The 15695-nt window shown below is 36.6% G+C and overlaps 1 long non-coding RNA gene across 1 annotated transcript; it reads left to right on the forward strand.

Annotated features, from left to right (window-relative positions):
* The first annotated feature begins 4271 nt into the window (after window positions 1-4271).
* On the forward strand, window positions 4272-10487 carry LOC148948477 (uncharacterized). The gene is made up of 3 exons (XR_016142191.1): window positions 4272-4399; window positions 8549-8769; window positions 10381-10487. It is a non-coding gene; the product is annotated as an uncharacterized LOC148948477 (long non-coding RNA).
* Window positions 10488-15695: the final 5208 nt, after the last annotated feature.

Here is a 15695-nt window from a genome sequence, read left to right on the forward strand (position 1 = left end):
ACCTTATGAAAATAACTTGGTCTGAAATACCCTTTGAAAAGTATTGCTTGGTGTTGGGACATTCAAAAAGCTGCAAAGTAAAGTTGTGTGTGAAAAGAATGGGTCGTTTAATTTGTAAAATGGGTTTAGGAGGGATAGTAAGAAAATAACTGGTTCTGAAATGCCTTTTAAAAGTATTGCTTGGTGCTGGAGCATTCAAAAAGCAGTATAGTAAAGTTGTGGGTGAAAAGGATGGGTACTTTAACTTGTAAAATGGGTTTAGGATGGACATTAAGAAAATAACTTGTTCTGAAAATATATAATAACGCATTAAAAAAGTATTAAAATGGGGAATCAGGGGTCTTGGGGGCACCGGGGGTCCTTTTGGCGCCCGGGGGACCTTTGGGCCCGAGGGGTTGCGTGTTGGGTGGGGGTCGGGCGATCGGAACCCTTTGGGATTGGGTAGGGGGATCAGAGCCCTTGGGGGCGGGGGTAGAGGACCTCACAACACTGTTCAAATACAACTTGTGTATTATAACGACCACAGAGTTTCACCCTCAAATCCTCTTCTAAAACATCTTCTAAAATCATCTTTTAAAATGTTTCTAACTGTTTCACCGAAAAAATTCCCTAAAATGTCTAAAACGGTTTCACTCAAACAGCCCCTAAACGTAATTTCAGCGTGTTCATTTTGTTTTTGGCATCCCTTCGCTGTCACAATTTAAATTACTAAGAAACCCTTTCCCGAGTTAATCTATTCATCTCTAAGATGTTTCTTGGAGAATTGTTTCCAGGGCGAAGTTTATTAATACCTTTGGATTTCGACCAGTAGAATTGTTTCCCGGGCGAAGTTTATTAATGTCTTGGGTCTATTCCTGGAGAATTGTTTCTGGGCGAAGCTTTTTAATGTCTGACAGATGATGTCATGGTTGATTGATTTGTCAAGAAAGGGGAATTAATTTGTTGTTTCTAAGGGGAATTATTGATTCACGAAAGGGGAATTGAGGTCATTGACCCACTTCGATTATGCATATTCCTGGATCTTAACATTCGCCCCTAGCGTGCACTTGGCCAAAACAACAACAACAACAAATAAATCGACCTCTGTGACCTAAAGACGATTTATCCCTCAGACTTAAAGACCAAAGAAGCCATAATTGTTTCTTAATTCCCCTTTCGTGAATCAATAATTCCCCTCGATTATGTAAATCAAGTTCTCGGAAATCTACTTTCCCCCTCTTGGCCTAGATCAATACATTCCCCCTAGCGATTATGTAAATCACCCCCAGTGTAGTTACACCTGGACAACGATTTATCCCTCAGACTTAAAGACCAAAGAAGCCATAATTGTTTCTTCATTCCCCTTTCGTGAAACAATAATTCCCCTCGATTATGTAAATCATTCTCCCTGGGGATTCCATGCCCATATTTGGTGTAGGGTCAGGACTGACAGCACAGGTGTTCTCCCTAGGGACTCTATGCCCATATATGGTGTAGGGTCACGAGTCAATAAGGCCTTTCTACTGCGATGTTGTAGAAACTTCAAAATGGGCTCATTCGATTGGAAATTGAAAGGGCTAGTGCCCTTTTAATAGTTGAAAATTAATGAAGAGCAACTAACCCCCCTCTCATGCCCACCATTTCCCCAAACACATCCAATCAAAATTTTGAGACAGCTATTTTCTTCAACGGAGTCGAAAGTTCTGGAAATTAGGTCTTTTAGGATGATAACCCCATCAGAACCCACAGTTCAAGGGTTTTAAGTTATGCCCTGAGGGCATATAAGGTTTATATAGAAAGTTGCTGTAGAAATTTCAAAAGGAGCTCATTTGACTGGAAATTGAAATTGCCCTTTATAATAGTCGAAAGTGAGTGGAGAGTAATTAACCCCCCTCTCATGCCCATTATTTCCCAAACACATTCAATCAAAGTTTATAGATCGCAATTTTGTTCAACATAGTTGAAAGTTCTGGAAATTATGTATTTAAGGATGAAAAACCCCCCAGAGCCCCCAGGGCAAAGGTTGTAAGTTATATTCTGGGGAATATGAGGTTTTTATAGATAGAGTTGTCGTAAAAACTTCAAAAGGGGCTCATTCAACTGGAAATTGAGAGGGCTAGTGCCCTTTTTAGTAGTTGAAAGTGACTGGAGGATAACTAACCCCCCTCTCATACCCACCATTCCCCCAAAAACATCTAATCAAAAGTTTCAGATAGCCATTTTGTTCAACTTTGCAAAAAGTTCTGGAAATTACGTCTTTGAGGATGACCCCCCCCAGCTCTCAGGGCAAGGGTTGTAAGTTATGCCCTGGGGGCATATAAGGTTTTTATTGAAAGCGTTGTCGTAGAAACTTCAAAAGGGTTCATTTGATTGGAAAGTGAAAGGGCTAGCGCCTTTTTTAATAGTTGAAAGTGATTGGAGAGCGAATAACGCCTCTCTCACACCCACCATTTTCCCAGACACATCCAATCAAAGTTTTGTGATGCCCATTTTGTTTAACGTAATTGAAAGTTCTGGAAATTAGGTCTTAGAGTATGACAACCATCAAGACAGACTGCAGGGTTCGGTTTTTTTTTTTTGCCCGGGGGGCATATGAGGTGTTTCTACGAAGCACTTTCTTAGAAACCCCAAAAGGACTAATATGCTTATAACTCGAAGTACCTAGTGCCCTTTTCAATAGCTAACAATAATTGAAAGGATTGAAATTTTTATAATAAAGATTGATGTGGGTACAATGTATTATTTTTTTGTTGTTGTTTAGACCAGGGCACTTTGTATCGAAGGAGTTGTCGTACGAACTTCAAAAACGACTCATTCGATTGAAAATAGAAAGGGCTGATGCCCTTTTTAATAGTCGAAAGTTATTGTAGGGAAACTAATCCCCCTCCCACTCCCACCCTCCCATTTGCCTTTATGTTTAAAAACTAAATGTTGCCATAAGATTAAATCAAAATGCACTGTGCTAATGCTAATTCTCAACAAGGCATCTCAGCAGCATCCCAAGAGCGACTGAAAGTATTATGTTCAAACTTTCGGGGCGACTTCTGCTCTTAAAATTTAACCAAATCAAAATAAAGAAAGTGTATCCAAGCTATCAAAGAAAGTAAACAGATTTTTTGCGAATGGTATCAAGTTTTCCATTTCAGGTCAACTAGAGGAGGTATGAAACTAAATTAAAAACTACTATTCGTGTCCAGACTTTTAAAAGGGTGTGTGCTGTTAAAAATTGCTGAAAATTTTTCTCTAGCATACAAATAGCAGGCCAAAATATACATTGTTAAAAAAACGACAAGATTTAAAGTATTATCTTCTTTTTCCCCGAAAAAGACTATGTCAATATAAAACGAACAGAAATTAATTTAAAAAACTTTTTCCACAAAATAAGTTTTTCAAAGAAAAGTAAAGAGCTCCATTAAACCAAAAATGAGCAAAATCAAATCAAATAATCTACCAAGTGTGCAACTACCAGAAATCAGCATCAATAGATAAATGAAACCCAAAACGAGCAGAAATTACAATAAATAACCGAGTCAAACTCCAAACGAGCAGAAATTAACATAAGTTGGGGTCAAAACCCCTATGCCTTCCCAAGGCCAGAACAAAAATTGTATCTTTACTGAAAAAAATACAAATGAATGTGCATTGTCAGTTTAATATACATATGCTGATATTTAGGAATCAAAATGTAAATATTATTTGATTTATTAAAGTTATAAAAGTAAAAACATTTATATTTTTTGGTAAAGTGCAAATTATAATCTGGCCTTGGAAAGGCATAGGGGTTTTGAGCCCAACTTATGTTAATTTCTGCTTGTTTTGGGTTTCATTTATTTATTGATGCTGATTTGTTGTAGTTTCACGCTTGGTAGATTATTTGATTTTATTTTTGCTCATTTTTTGTTTAATGGAGTTCTTTACTTTTCTTTGAAAAACTTATTTTGCGGAAAAAGTTTTTTTAATTAATCTAACAAAAATTTTATTATTTTGGATCCACAAATTGTAGATACTTGCGATTCTAATTTTATCTCCCACAAGACAGGTGTCACTCTTTTCTTACTTTTCATTACCGTAAACAAAATGAAATTAATTTTAAGTTCTAGACAACATATGACCCAATTCACTTTCAAAAGGCTCGAGAACTAAGAAGAATAATGTAAATTTCTTTATATGCCTCTCAGCTTAGTTGAATCTTCGTTTGTAAGAATTATTCTTGGAACTTCATCAAACCCCTAAACGCAATGAAAGTTTTACATACTTCAGTAGTATATCCCATCCTTTCCACTTTAACAGTTCCAGGAACAATTTGCAAATAGGAGACTTTCAAGTCCGGACAACTTATCCACTAATATTGATGAAGCTCATTTAGTAGTAGCGAGAAGGAGATCTACCAAGTTCAAACAGATTTTTCTGCTCAAATTAGGTGAGCTTATTTTTTGCATTACCTGTCCTATACTTTATCAAAATTGCCCTTACAATTCCTCTTGGGAAAGATTGACTGCATTGTAGTTTGACTTTTTTAAATTCTTACAATAAGAACGGACAATAATTACTTAGTTTCTCGTTTCTTTATTTCTGTTCAGTAACTCTTATAATTGCTGTTATTCAAAGGAAAGAAAATAGGGGGTCAGAGTTTACCCCAACTTCTAAAATGGAAAGGAAAATTGTACAATACATGCATGCTTTTCGTATACGTAGTGGATTTTAATATAGGGACTGCTCTATTTGGACTTTTACGTATATAGTCCTTTATTATGTTGCAGCTACCACTACAACCGCTATGTATTGTACTTTGGTATACGTAAATATTTGCACCGTTGAATTATACTCGAATAATTTAGCAGGCAAATAGAAAGAAAATTAATTTCGGCGTGGAGGGAACACAAATAAGAGGCCCAAGTTTAAAATACTTCAATGTATATAACAAAAATATTAAACTAAAAGACAAATCATAAAGCCCAAAGTTTGAGAGGGGGATGAATATCCCCTTCCTTTCATAAAGGTAGTAATTTATCATAACATGCTTCGTTGATCGAACATTCATATTCAGCAGTACGGAATAGTAAGGGGATCCAATAGTCCTGGATTCTCAAATATGGTCGGTAATTTAGGCTTTTTTCGGGACACTTGATAAACTCACCTGATTGTCTAAATCAAGGTTATTTGCGCCAGAGTTATGCTTAAATCGTTTTTTTGTGAGTTATCTAAATATGGAGAACGCCAAATTTGAATTACAGTGAATCAGGATGAATAAAACAGGACATAATTTGCAGTGACGTCGTTGAGGAGGGGGGGAGGCAACAGGGGAGGAAATTCCCTTCCCCCACAATAACTTGTAACAAACTATAATATATTAAGTAGCTTTAAAACTGTTGCTCATTTTAAGTGTCAAATTTGCTCTTTACTTTGAGCAGATAATTTTTTTAATTCATCCATGCTCGTTTTTAACATAAGGAAAACGAGAAAAATAAGGGTCCATTACACTTCATAATAAGGTCCAAATTAATATTGTTCCAAATATATGAAGCCTTTGAAACCTTATCATCAAGTACAAATCTGAGCCTAGTTAATAGAAATATTGAAAAATACTCTGTGCTCGCTGTTTCGGCACATTTGCTCATTTAAGTTTTCTCCCCTGCTATTTTGGATGATTTCAACTCCTAAGATCCGCAAAAGCAACACGTGGTTCCCTCATTTTAGAAATTTCAAAAGTGGGTACAAATAAACCCTTTCTATCTTAAAATAGGACAGAAATGGAATCATTGAAGAATAAGACGGTAGACATACAGTGAATATAACTTCCTGAATAAAAAAGATAATAAGATTTAGCACATTTTATAGTGATATTCGTACTGTAGCTAGATAGGTCAAATCGGTTGTGGTTTGGTCATGGAATTTGGTAGAGGGAAATCTGCCCCAGGAAAAATTTAATTGTTTTAAGTCTTATTTCTAGCATTTAATTGAAATTCTGATTCTCTTATTTGTCATTGGAATGCCTAACAAGCGCTGATAGCGTCCTATTCCTTGCGTTTTGGATTCACATAGTAACTCGTAAATGCAGAACTGCCTTTATGTATAATACCATACTTCTTGCTATTTTCATTTTTCCAAATATTTCTTTCAACCAGCTCCAAAAAAAAAACAATTGACATAAATGTGCTAAGAACTATGACTGAAATCAGTCCCATTTCACGCAACGCTACCGCTACTTGTTGGACATTTATCTCTGCATCAGCATGATGTACGAAATGTCTGCTGAGAATAGAATAAAGTGAATTTAAACAAAATGTCTATATTTTTCTCAAAATTTAAAAATGTTGTGTGCACGTATAAGCGGTACCGACACATTCTCTTTTTCTATTGTTATCAGTTTATCGTACAGCACTAGGAGACTGAACTTTGTTTGTGAAGGGAATTGTAGACATAAAAACGATATTCATTATAACCCCCTCCGGAAAATGTATACCCTGATTTACACAAGAAAAACTTGCGAAAAACTGCGAATTTTTTATAGAATTCGTTTTTTAAAACAAAGATAAAAAGGGTAACGTAATTTTCAAACTCTAGGAATCAATTTTCCCTTCCAATGGGCATTCCTGAGAATTTTTAATTAATTTAAGGCTTCTGTCGCAATGATCCGAAGAATTGTTCAGATTTCCTGGATATTCTTTGTAAAACAATGCCCAACGGAACAGTTAATAATTCTAACTACTCTCGAATATTTTCAGATTTGAAATACGGTCGCTATTGAAATATGGGGAATATGTTAAAATATAATGGTACGTAATCTGTGGCAATACTTTGACTTATCCTGTATCTTTACTTAGACAAGGCTTAAAGCGCTTGAAGTTACCCATCAAGTCTTGTTAGTCCAAGTCTTAAAAGACTGGGTCTCTTCTAAAATGTCTTCCGATAAATTCTTGCTTTGGTCGTTAATTTCCCGAAAATCGTAAATTGATGTGAAAGAGAGTTGAGAAATACCCTTTGTTCCCACATATTTCATTCTACAGAAGACCACAGCGCTTTTGGGCGATTTTTCCCGCCTTTTTGCAAAAAAAAGGTAAATCTTTACGATTTAAAATTTTCCAAAGCCTGCGACAAAAGATGAATAACTAAGCGCTAAAAAAGGACTCTTGGAAAATCGATTATTTCTGTAGCCCCAATGCAGTAGTCCGAACAAAACGCACCAGAACAACTAGTTTCAGAAACTGGACTGTGAATCTTATAAATTATAAATTTTTGTTTTCTTTACCTCTACAAACACAGCCTAGTTTTCTATTTTTTCTCTGCCATATGTTTGTAATATATACCTGTATATTTCTATATGTATTATATAGCAATCTGCTATATTTTGCTGATCGTTCCGTACAGGAGAAATAGAGGCTATATCTATAGTAATAGGTAGATCATAAAAAGGTCCAATAATAGAAGTCATTCCATAAATGGATTAAAACTCATTTTCAATGAGATAAGGTAAGGTAAGTTGCGATTTTTTTTTACATAAAAACTGCAATTTTCAAAGCATTTTTGCTCTTTTTCTGCAAATTAAATGATGAGTTCAAATTGAGTTCTTCCTCAAATTGCAGCATATTGGAACTAAGAAATAGAAATAAAATTCCAAATAGTAATAAAGTTAGAACCCAACAAATCATTTAAAAGGCATTCGGGATATTGTGGGGATATATATTCAAGTTTCATCATTTGTGTTTCGTCACTGAGTTTCAATCCTCCTCCATCCCAATCTATTCAAAGCCTCCCTCTTTACACCCTCTCAGGAAGTCCCCATTTTTCTTAAATCTTTCTTTATAACATCCTCCCACCCCAATCGCGGACTACCTGCTTTCCGTTTAGCCTTAGACGGTTGGCCGAAAACGGACAATCTTTGGTAATATGTCATACTTTATCCGCAGATATTTACTGCGGCTTACTTATTCTTATGCTTATACTTACTTATATTTATGATTTTAGTAATCAATTCGGAGAACACTCTTGTCTAAGTATGGTCTAAATTATTAGATCATCAGTGCATCATTGAAAGTTTAAGCTACCGCCAATAACCCATTGGCTGGTGTTTACCCTCCCCCCCCCCCGGAAAATACCTCACCGCAAAAAAAAATCTTGCAGAAAGTACCTCCCCACACGGAAAATCAATTTTTAAAGTTCCTTTTGTAAGCCCCCAAACCCTCCCTTCAACAAAAATTCTGGTTTCGGATTTTTTTTTTACCATTTTTTTGGATTTTCTTATTTGATTTTGATTTTTGGACCAGTGCCACTTGTCTCAGATAGTTCAAAAATGGAAAGGAATAAAAACTAGGCGAATTCCTCTCTAATTATGATCTTGTACATATTACGCGATCTCTACGCATTAAAGTATATTTAAAGGTCGATCTACTTTTTTTTAATTCGGTAAAAATCAGGTAGGGATTCGGTAAAATCTACGAAGTTCCCCCCCTCCCTATGAAAATAGGCTTGGGACGCCCCTGGCAGTAGTAGTAGATGTCAACAGGCTTGTTATCTGAAACTGCTCATCGGATTCTCTATTCCAAAGAATGATTGATAATCTGTATTTTAGGATATGCAGCTATTCTTCGCTTTCGCTTTATTATGCATGATGTTGGTTGCAACTTGCAAGTCCCAAATACAAGCAAGAAGTTCATCCCAGAGCTTAGAAGCTAGTAATGCTCTACGAACTGCAATTAATAGAATTGAAAAAACAGCAAAACCAAGGAAGTTGAAGAGTCCCCGAAAAGTTGTGTCTGACCAACAAACATTTGTTTTTGATTTCTTCAAAAGGTATCCTGCTTATTTAAATCTATTTTATGTATTTGTTACTGTGCAACTCTAGCGATTTAAAAAAAAATATCAGTATATCTTCATGGGGGGGGGGGACATGGTACAACAGATACGCACACTTTAATTTATTTTGGTGGGGCTCATTTTATGGGTGTGGTAGACCCCTAACAGCTATGATAATATTTTTAGTTTTAAGTTTCAACATTTTCACTTTCATTTGAAAGAATAATTAATTTTTCGAGTTTTCTCATAGAGTATAATAATGCTAAACAAACACAAATAAACATAATTAAAGCAATCAAAAGGGTTACAAAGTGAAATAAATCTCTTAATATTGTTTTGATTAGTCATGCATTGTACATAAAAATAAATTATGCTTACATATCGGAAAGGTTGGTGTACTATTTTTCTGGGGAGGGAAGGGGTGCATAAAGCTTTAGTAATTGCATGTATAGTTGAATATACTTGAGGTTGCTATGAGAAGCTCTTCACATCTGCATAGTGGAGAAAATTACCCCCTATCATTTCCTTATTTGAAACAGTATGTTTGGAATATTGTTCAGTATGGCCAGCAAGGGAGTCCAACTCCCCTTTTATTTTGGGAATGATAATGTTATTCGGGCCCTTTTTTTCTTGTATAAAGTAAATACACTCAAAGTTAGGACCTTCAAACCATGACATGTAAAATTTTAGGATAAAGAATTTGATTTGAATTTAGAATAAACCTGAATGCAATGTCAAAAGTAAAGATACCCAAAAATTAAATAAATACTATTTACAGTTTTTCAAATCAAAGTAAATGATATTATCGAAACACCTGAATTGTACTTTCTAGTAAAAGGGGTGTTGTCCTTCCGAACGTTACATTAATTGACGCTTAATTTTGATCTTTTACTTATTTCAGTGCTTTAAGAGCAAATTTTCAGCTACAAGACCAAAGTAATAGAATGCTTTCCTTTTCCATCCGACTACATCTATAATGGAAAGAGTCCATTTAGTCGTAACCAACAAAATTCCAGCCCGAGATGTTCGGAATTGTTAATTATAAACTTGCAATTCTCAATGGGCTTAAAATTATCGGTGGTGAAAGGGGTCCGCAAGTATTACGGTCATTTTTAAAATGAAACACACATGTATCGCTAATTTAGACCAGGGTGTTGCATACTGTCAATACGCATGCGCATATGTTGCGAGTATTAGAAGCTGTATCAGAAGTGCCAAATTCATACGAATTGTAAAATAGCCCGCAATTGGATGATAGTGATCGTATGACATCAGTTTTAACTAATTCGAGGCCTTTTCCACTGATGTAAAATTATTGAAAGAGAAAGTTGTATTTTATGTCTTTGATCACAGCGTAAATCACTCTTTTTCGAGTAAAACCAGAAATTTACGAATCTTCTGGTTCTAATTTAGCACTTGTGTTACAGTTTACGATGCCGACAATCAATTCGCAATGCGCCTGTGCATTGACAGTGCGTCAGCATTATGGTCCAAAATACTGGCACTCGGGTGTTACGAAAATGAGACTTGTGTATCAAGTTTGCCACCCTGACTTAGTTTAAGCCACAGATCACTTTCCTGATAGTTCACTGCCTTGTTTCTTTTCAGGCCACGAGACGTAGAAGAGTTATTTGAAAATGAAGCCTGACAAATGAACTAGTGATCGGTTCTTAGATTATAATTTTTTTAAATAAATTTGTATGTATGTATTGGATGAACGACGTTTTTTGATAGCTAAGATTCTTGTGTCAACCCTGCAGTCAAGGCTGTACCCAGCGGGGGGGTTAGGGGGGTTTCAACCATCCCCGAAATGTTTGTTTGACTCGTAAAAACGTAAAAAATATGGATATAAACAAATTTTTTTTGCGTTTTTGAGTTTTTTTGTGTAAACCCCCCGCCCCCGAAAAAGAATCTTTGAGTAAAACTCCCTTCGAAAAAAAATCCTGGGTACTGCCTTGCCTGCAGTGTGCTGCTGCAGCTGAGTTCGAACTTCGAACTCTGTCCTGTATTACCTAACTGAGGTCAAACTCTCGGTGCTACCAGAAAACAAATGAACTTGAATATGTGATTGCTTTTGCTCCTTGTTCATACTAAGCTGGGTTACCTTCAGTTTTAAAAAATTTACACGAATTCTTATTTGTTTTTACTTAATTTTAAGTTAAAAAATATTTGGACTGAAATTTTGGGACTTGACTAAATTCCAACACAGGGCTGACGTCTTTTCCCGCAACTTTGATAACAAAGTGTCCATGGGCATACTCAAATAATGTAGGTTAAACATCAATTTGGGACTTAGCCTGCCTTAGGGGACTTTCGCGCTGTAGGTAATCCTAAGCTGTAATTTTTATGAAAATGCATAAGGGAAATTTCCAAACTTCTTATGCCGCATCTTAATCCGTGCAATAGCATCTTATTAAAAATTCGCGCTAATTCATAAAAGGCTGTGACGGGACGGGACCTTTCATATTTAGGAGTATCTCCAAATTTATATACCACACAGGAAAAAGCCTTAGACCTTTTCTTAGCTGGGAATTAGTAAAGGGTAAATCTCTATTTAAAGCTGTCACTTCTTATTGGGATTTTAGCATGATATCATAGCTCCATATAGGTAATAATTTGAAAAAAAGCACGAAAATAATTTTTTTTTTTTTGTGAAAAATTGCAAAATTATTTCAATTCAATCTCTTTTGAATCTTAAACAAAGCAATAGAAATTTCAGTTCCGGACTGAGTTATCCCCAACCAATGTCTTATCGACCACCCCATCTCTACAAAGTAACCAGGGGAAAAAGTAATTCATGGAAGCCACCTCACTTTTTGCTTAGTGTCCAATACTGGGGGTGCTTTATAATGTCAAAAGTTTCAGACTGCATATTAAGGTAGTGGGAAATTGCAATTCATTATGATAAATCTTTAAATTTATTCAATAAGGCTTTGAATTTATTCATCTTCTCAGCAGAGGCCTCCCCCAGGGCACTCAGCGTATTCCCGGGTGGCAGATAGGGGAACGCCCTACAGATATGTAGGGTACCTCCATTGAATAGTAGTCGGAGGCCAAGGGGGTACCCAGTCCCTGGGGGTCCTTAATTAAAACTAGGGCACCCTCACCCGGGGGGGGGGCTGCAAATACAGGTGGAATAGGAAGAAAACCCCTCGGATGTACACTCAGCAGGGCCCAACGGCGTGTGGACACGTCACGTCAGTTGCAAACCTTCTCCCGACAATGGGTTAAATTGTATGGTGAAGCAGAACGCCATCGTAGAAGTATCCCCTATAGGAGGACAACTGCGGAAGGGCCGAGGATCCAGATTACAAACAGTGGCATCTGCAAGGTGGTGGAGAGGAATGGCTTGCCGCCACCACCAATTTAGCCAAAAAACCATCTCTCTTGAAATATTTTAAAAAGGGCTCAATATTATACGAACATCTGCTACTAGGTTCGGGGTAACTGACGAACAACCAATTTTGAACGATGCTAATTTGATTTTACAAGCTACTGCGTCTGGGGTAACCGATGAACCTACCGCATCCGGGGCAGCCGACAATCCTAGGCCTAGGACGATCCCCACCTGGGGTGAAAATCCACATGGTTGTTCTGTTCTGACAAAACCACCCTACACTTTGGCACGCAAACATCCAAACACTTGCCAAACTGGGAAAAATAGATCTTGCCCCTAGAGAAGTACAGAGGTACAACTGGGATGTTATCAGCCTCTCTGAGACTCACCTCCTTGGAACGAGTAAGGAAAACTTCTCTGGAGCCTTCCCTCTTGTTGTCCGACCGCAAGGATTCTTCGTATCACCAGCTATCAAAAAATCTCTAATCTCTTTCACCCCAGTCTCAGAAAGAATAGCCGTCTTACGACTGAAGGGGGTTGCCAAGAATATCTCGGTCGTCTAAATCTATGTCCCAGAGTCCACCAGAAGTGAGGAAGAATGCGATGAATTTCTATTTCACACTGCAAAGCGTCATCGACCAAATCCATAGAAAAGACGCACTGATTGTCATGGGGGACTTTAACACTATAGTAGGTACGGAGAATACCAGTCTCTCCGATATAAAGGGGACTTTTGGCCACGGAAAACTCAATGCGAGAGGCTGTCGAATTCTGTCGAGAAAACGAGTTATTCGTAACGGACACAATTTTTAAACACCACCATCGACGTAAAGTGACCTGGAGATCCCCAGACGATAAACCGAGAACATGATTGATTATATGCTGATATCGAAACGCTGAAAGTCCTCCGTACTAGACACAGTAGCATTACCTGGAGCAAACTTTGACTCTGACCACACTCTCCTGATGTCAATGTTCAAGCCAAGGATGAGAAAATTGCAAAAAGTAATAAAAATATCTAGATTCCGGTAGATCTGCAGCGGAATCGCAAAGAAAGGCAGTCCTACGCTTCCACTCTATCTGAAAAATTCCATGAGATCCTGGAATATCATTCTCCCTTGACCACCGCTAATGAGATAGACTCCCTGTCCGAGCAGGCCACATCAGTAATAATAGAGACAGAGAATGACGTCCTCGGACCGAAAAATCACAATGAAAAATCATGGATCACAGATGAGATCATTGCGATATGCGAGGAAAAGAGACTTTTTGCAATAAATCCGACCGGCACAACGGGGATACTTACAAGCTCCTCAAGAGAAGAATAGAGCGAGATATCAGAAAGGCACTACATAACAACCTGCGGAAGAAATGTGAAGACTGCGAAGTACTGGTCAAGAAGGAGAACAACGGAGTAGTTTTTGGGATGGTACACGAGTTAAGTCGGAAAAAAGAGCCACAAGCATCAGTGATCTCAGACAAATACGGAAATGAGCTTAGCGATTCAAAGATGAAACTTAAAAGATGGAAGAATACTTTAACGATAAATTGAATCCCTCAGTAGCTGTGAGTCCTGAAATACTAACCCGCTTCCCCATACCAGACCAAGAACTCAGACCCCCACACCCAATCAAGTCAGAAAACGAGTCAGCAATCAACTCTGATTGTCCATCTGAATGGAAGCCATCTCACTCTTTGCCTAGTGTCCAATACTGGGAGTGCTTCATAATGTCAAAAGTTTGAGACTGCATATTAAGGTAGCGGGAAATTGCAATTTATTATGATAAATCTTTAAATTTATTCAATAAGGCTTTGAAGTACCAAGGGCAGTGAAAATTAAATCTAATTTTTTGAATCGGTCATGTAAAAAGTTACAAGCTAAAAGCACATTGAACCAAACATCTTAAGAAAGTCTAGGTTTCATTTATAGTGTGTCCGTCTTTAAGACCTTTAACATTTGAATTCCTACGGACAAAAAGTGATTTTAAAAAATAATTACAGTAAAAAAGTAATTACTGTTGCTTATTTATATTCACGCCTAAACATGGCAATAATAAATGAAAATTTGGTACTGTCTTAGAAACTTCATCATAGTGAAACAACCAAAAGGGATCAGGGAAAAGAAAATATGTGATTTTTTTAAATTCTTTGGTACTTTAAGGATAGGTGCCCCTAAAATTACAACATTTAGCGGGACTAAAAACTCTATGAAATCACCATCTAAAAACAGAACATAGCACATTTAATTATCAAAATGGGTTGTGGACTATGTAGGATGGGTATGGTCTCTCTTTGAATGTTTTTCTTTCATTCTTTGGCAAAAACCAACTGAATTATCTTTTAGAGAAAAAGGCTCATACTTCAAGAGACAAAAGGAGATCTAAATATTTATGTTCTAGTCTGAAATGCAAGACTAAATTCAAATAAACAGTTAAGTAGTTGAAACAATACGCCTCTTATTATCATAGGGTCCAAAATGAACTTGAAAAGGAAATTATAATGCAGGAGAGACTCTGCTTTCAGATTATTTCTTTTATCATCAACACACTCTTTTCAGTCAAAGAGTCCCTTTTTGTCTGGACTGAAAGGGTCAAAACATTATCTACGAAACTGAAGTCTTGTTTTCTTGAATGATTAGCCTGAATGCTTTCTTGAGTAGCATTAATAAAAGAAAAAGAAAGAAGAAAAGATGGTTTATTCATTATAGAATAAGAATGTCATTTTCGAAAATAGTATTCATTTTCGAAAATTATGTGTAAAAAGCTTGCATTTTTACAATTTTCTTCAAATCTTGATTGCAATTGATGACTTACCATACAAAATAGTAAGTGTTCCCTAATATGTAATGCTAAAACCAAAGCCATTAGGGCAAACTTTAAATTATTATCTTATGATTTTACGTTACATTTTGTGAGAAACAAGCATAAGTATCTGAAAGGCTGTTCGAATGTTTCAGTCCCTTTTTGCATTCGAACGTAGAATTCATTTTTATCATAGAAAACAACATTAGCCTTTCAAACCCTAGAGAGATAGGAGACTTAAAATTTTACAAGGCCTGTAGAGGGTCTCTTGGATCTGCCATTAATAATAGTCATGGGAAATAAAAAGAGCCAACCAATCTCAAACCTCTATTATTTTCGAGGAGTAGGCTACACTACCCTCATAGAAGCTCTGACCTGCTATTGTCTTCCCTTCAAGAAGTGCATAGCCTGGTCCAACACATCCTCTTTAGTTTTTATTTTCTTTTCGATTGAGCTTTTTGTGCCAAGATTCAAGCTCAATCTCATCAACTTTTATCGAGGATGTTGGGGTTTCACCTCTGTTTCTTTTCTTTTCAGATAAATGACCCGTTTTCTTTTCTGTATTTATTTGCCTATAAGATAATTTTCAATCATAAGTTAAACTCTCGTTGCTAAGCTAGATTCTTTCAAAATAAGTAAGCTTTGAAGTTAAATTCTATTTTTGTTCCGGGCTTGTGTGATTGAAAGATAATTAATTTAAAAAAAAACTTCCCGAAAAAGAAGTTTTTCGAAGAAACGTTAAGGCCATTTTAAACTTAAGCTCAGTAGAAAAAAATACCTTTTAA

The sequence above is a fragment of the Artemia sp. Qi Xiang Cuo genome, chromosome 9 (assembly GCF_049724085.1).
Source record: "Artemia sp. Qi Xiang Cuo chromosome 9, ASM4972408v1, whole genome shotgun sequence".
NCBI lineage: Eukaryota > Metazoa > Arthropoda > Branchiopoda > Anostraca > Artemiidae > Artemia > Artemia sp. Qi Xiang Cuo.